The sequence below is a fragment of the Tamandua tetradactyla genome, chromosome 10 (genome assembly GCF_023851605.1).
Source record: "Tamandua tetradactyla isolate mTamTet1 chromosome 10, mTamTet1.pri, whole genome shotgun sequence".
NCBI lineage: Eukaryota > Metazoa > Chordata > Mammalia > Pilosa > Myrmecophagidae > Tamandua > Tamandua tetradactyla.
Window position 1 is genome coordinate 72818296 of NC_135336.1, and position 5096 is coordinate 72823391.

General features: G+C 40.0%; 1 pseudogene; it reads left to right on the forward strand.

Moving 5' to 3' along the window:
* The first annotated feature begins 3832 nt into the window (after positions 1–3832).
* Positions 3833–4464, forward strand: LOC143647696 (transgelin-2 pseudogene; annotated as a pseudogene).
* Positions 4465–5096: the final 632 nt, after the last annotated feature.

Sequence of the window (5096 nt, forward strand, 5' to 3'; positions counted from 1 at the left end):
TCTCCTGCTAACTCTGCTGAGCCCACATCAGAATTTCAGAGACTTGTTATATAACTGAGGCTGGCAGAGCAGCCCAGCTTAGAGAATCCTGTACCAGTTCCAGTCCTCCTACTGTCTCTGGCTTAGCTGGATGATCCTGAGCAAGTCACTGAATTTGTTTTTGTTTTTGGCTTCCTTAGAAAAGGGAGAGATGATACCTCCTCTGTGTATTCCACAATATAGTGTGGTAAGATTCTTTTAAAAGTAGGAAGCACTATGGGAAGAGACAGTTTTAAAGAGTGTGTAGCTCATTTTTCTCTAGATTTATTTCAGACTGGTCTTTATTTTTGAAAAACAAAAGGTAAGCTCTCTTCAAACAGAAATTTGTCATTTCTGAAAAGTGAAAGGAGTTCTAAACTCGTAATAGCATTTTTAAACACTGCAAGCTGATTTCCCACCAAATTCCCCAAGCATCCTACAGGGCCTTTTCCTGTTTCATTTTTGTTGTGTTTCTTTCTCTTTCAATTTTTCTTCCTCTATCCTTCCCTCCCTTCCTGTCTTTTCTGAAGAATAGTTTCTGTTTTCAAACTAGAGAAATTCTTTATTTTACCCAAATGACACAATCCTGAAGAGTGGAGGTCATGGTAATTTTTATGAAAGGCAGGTCCAGCTAAGACTGTCTGGAAGAAGTGAACATTAGAGTAGAATAACCTGAGATTTAGCTTAGGGGCTGAGAATTTGTATGTAGGGATAGCAGTTAATTAAAGCACATTTAGATTTTTGGTAGGTAATAGTTACTAATAATGCAGGTAAAAGATTTGATAGAAGATGGAAACATTAACTTAGAATATAATGAATCAGTAAAAAACACCAAACGTTAAAAAAAAAAAATCTGTGTAAATTGGTCTTAACCACAGAGTGCTTGACTAATAAAACATTGGAAACTTTGAAAGAACTATATTAATTCCTAAGTAGTAGATTACATTCACATAGAAGAGTATCAGTTAGACAGATTTAAACTTTTATAACTTAATGAATAGTATGGCAAACTTGAATATAAGATGGGAGCTACTCTTAGGCAAGCTTCAGCTAGATATTGTTATTTGTAATGGTTTGTTAAACTCCAACTAAAACCATTCCTGCCAATCCTAAAGAACATCTAGGGCTTTATCTGAGCTTCTACAAAAGTTTCATTAACTATAATTCTCTCCAGAATCCTACAACCTCCAGATAGGTTCCTAGGCCAGTTTAGTCCTGAAACCCAGAGTGGCCAGCCTCTCCAGAACATCAACTAGTTCCACCCCCCATCCCATATTATTGACAGCCCTTTCCAACATGAAAAAGTTAGAATGAGCAGAGCTCAAATACCCCTAAAGATTGGGATAAAGGTCAAAGGAAAAGGTGGAGTTATAACATAGAAGATAGGATTTGACAAATGAATATGACTGCTGAATCGTTACATTGGCATTTATTTTAGTCTCCAATGTTGGAGCAGCTAGAAGGAAAAACCTATAATTGTGAAACTGTAACCCATACCAAACTCTGAAATCTGTTCTATAACTGATTGTTGTAATGTGCTTTGAAATTTATTACTTTTTTTAATATATGTTATTTTTCACAATAAATAAATAAATATTTACTTGCCCCCCCCCAAATTTAATCCTATCATTAATTGCGCTGTCTTGGATTAATGGGTCTTTTCCAGGTGGAGTTTGCTATTAAAATAAGAGCACAAAATTTAAGGTGAGAAAGACTTTGAGAAAAACTTGTATTTGAATATGTGTAATACTTGCAGAGTTACTGATTGGGTCCATTGAGAGTAATGTAATAGGGATAATAGTTTTGGAATACCTTCTGGAGTATTTCTTCTTTCTGGCAGGCATTTTAATTCCCTGTGGCCCTTTAGCTAATATTGCCATAGAGAAGGCAAAGATGAATGCTCAGGACTGAAGAAGGAGAACAGAGAAACTTGCTAGCCGGAAGAAAAGGAAGTAGAAAAACCTTCTGATTCCAGAAAGGACTAAACAGGAAGAAGAGAGTGAGAAGAAGGTAAGAAAGACAGGAGGTAAGACATGAGAGCTCTTTTGCTCCCATCTTTTGCTAAAAAACCAAGAAGAAGAATACCCGTATAGTTTTGGGGGAGCTACAGGCGTATCTTGGGGGATATGGCAAGTCTCTTAGAGAAGCTGTCTCTTTGGGATGGGGCCAGCTTCAATAAGGTGCCAGATAATAGATTTTAAAAAGGTCAAGGAAAGCTGACCTGGAAGAAAACTTTACTAAGCTTTGAATGTCAGAGAAGACCAAGAGAAAGCAAATGAGAACCCTGCATGAAATTAAAGAAGAGCTGAGAAACTCAGAGAACCTGAGGTCAGAATGAATAAACTATAGCACACAGGGACCTTGTGATTGGAAGCTGTGGCTACAAAGACTTCAGGAGCAGATGCCAGCACCATGCCCCAAAGATCTGATCAGCACCAGCCAAAGCCTAGTCTCATCATTTGCCAGAAGTCCAGGGAAAAGGGCCAGGCAATACATTGCAATAGAATGTAGCATAAACACTTGGGACAGAGTACAAATACCTACAACCCCATCCCCTCCACTATTCACCAAGAGGGGAGAGAAATGCAGTATAGGAACTTAGAGTTTAGACTGGTTGAATACTTATTAATCCAACCGAAGCTCATTTAATCTAAAGAAACTGTTTTAAACAGGAAAAAGCAGAGTCACTTGTCATTGGCAATTGTCAATAATTTTCCCCAGTTTCTGTGGGAATGGGATTTTCTGATCAAAAGATTATTTATTTTAGAAACAAAAAGCATATTTACATCTTGCATTTCTCTGTTATAGAGTTCAAATACTTCACCCCAATTTGTATATTGAGGTATCAGTTAGGATAATTTAGGTTATGTTGCAGTAACAAACAACACCCAAATCTGAGTACCTTAAAATAACAAAAGTTAATTTCTCATTCATACTGCATTCCTATTGTTGGTTGGCAGGGGCCTCTACACATTGTCGGCACTCAGAGATCCAGGTTGACAGAATGTTTACCATCTCATATGTTGCTGGTAACTAACAGTGGTAAAAAAATAGGAGAGAACAGTAAGTAACGTACTGGCCGTTAAACTCATGCTTTGGAGATTATATCCTTTTTGCTCAAAATGTATTGTCCAAGGCAAGACACATGGTCATATCTAACTTTAAGGGAACATAAATGTACAATTTTATCATATGCCCATAAAATGACAGAGAAATGTTTGATGAACTGTGCTAATTGCCACTACAGTCTATAAGCCCTTTGTGACTTTCTGGATTTCTGCCCCAACATGGAAAAGCTTCTAGATTGCTCAAGTTCAGTTGAACCAAGAGAGTTTTCTCTATATCAAAGGTTGGCAAAGTTTATATGTAAAGAGCCAGATAGGAAATAATTTAGGCTTTAGGCAGTCTCTGTCACAGTTCCTCAACTCTTCTCTTGTAGCACAAAAGCTTTTGTAGAGAATATGAAAAGGAATGGGAAAGATGTGTTCCAATAAAACTTTATTAATGGACACTAAAATTTCAATCTCATTTAATTTTCAGATGTCATGAAATATTCTTCTTAGGCTTTTTTTTTTCAACCAATTAAAATATAAAAGCCATGTTTTGCTCACAGACCATACATAAGCAGGTGGTGGGCTGGATTTAGGCTTGAAGCAAAAGTTTGTCAATCCTTGCTTTACATAATACAGATAGTAAGGAATTTTATATAGGGAATTCAGTAATTAGAAAGTTATTGGAAGGGACTTCTGGCACAACCCCTGCCCGGAGTGCACCTCTGTTCAGCCTGCTTGGAAGTTACCCACCTCCCTTCAGAATGTCCAACAGGGGATTTGCCTGTGGTCTGAGCCAGGAGTTTCAGCAGAAGATCAAGAAACGGTATGATATGGACCTAGAGCAGATCTTGATCCGGTGGATCACCACCCAATGCCACAAGGATGTAGGCTGGCTCCAGCCTGGACATGAGAACTTCTAGAACTGGCTCAAGATGGCACTGTGTTGTGTCAGTTTATTAATGGACTGAATCCCAAGAGCCAGGCCCTGGTAAAGAAGACCCAACCATCCACCATGGCCTTCAAGCTGATGGTGCAAATCTCTCAGTTCCTGCATCATGTTGATGTGCTGTGGCATCAACACCATTTACATCTCCCAGACTGTGGACCACTGGGAAGGGAAGAACACAGCTTGTGTAGAGCAGACACTGATGAATTTGGGTAGGCCAGCAGGAGCTCAAGATGATGGGCTCTTCTCTGGGGATCCCAACTTGTTTTGTAAGAAATCCAAGGAGAACCCCTGGAACTCTCAGACAACCAGTAGCAAGAAGGCAAAGACATGATTGAGTTACAGGTGGGCACCAACTTTGGGGCATCTCAGGCAGGCATGACTGGCTATAGGATACCACATCAGATCCTAAAATCCTGCCCCCACCCTGACCCGTTCCTCCCATGAATGGTTAGTATTTTTGTATACTTTAGAAGTCAGATTCCCTGCCACTCCCCAGAGTCCTGCCAGGGTGGGGCCTGCCCTGTCCTATCACCTCTAGGAGTGCCCAATGGTGGCCTTTCCCTTGTGCTTACTAACACATTCCCTTACCCAAACCCAATCAAATGGAGCCAACAGGTCTGTCCTTTTTCCCTGGGACCAAATTTTGCCCAATTCCTCTTCTCTTTCTCTCTAGTCTCTCTTCTCCAGGTTCTGTGCCCTCTATCCATTCCTTGGCTGGGGGTTAGAGATGCTGTGTTCTGGACTTCTGCTGCCAAATAAAAAACTTCCTTCCACTTGTGGCTATAGGGACTTAATTTATAGGGAGGTTGCCTGTGGCAACTACTACCTCAGCCATGGCTGGACAGTGCTCACTGTACATCTGGTGCAGCCCTCCCTAGTAGAGGCTCTCTTGGCTTCTCATTTTCCATTACTTTGCTTTGGTTAAGGGGTGGGGATGAGGGAATAGAGAAGGGAGGGCTGACTTCCAGGGTCTGGAGCTTGAGGAATGTGAATTTTGCTGATTTAAATAAAGAATCCCAGTCTTTAAAAAAAAAAGTTAATGAAGGAATGGAAGAAGAGTTCTGGCCATAACACCC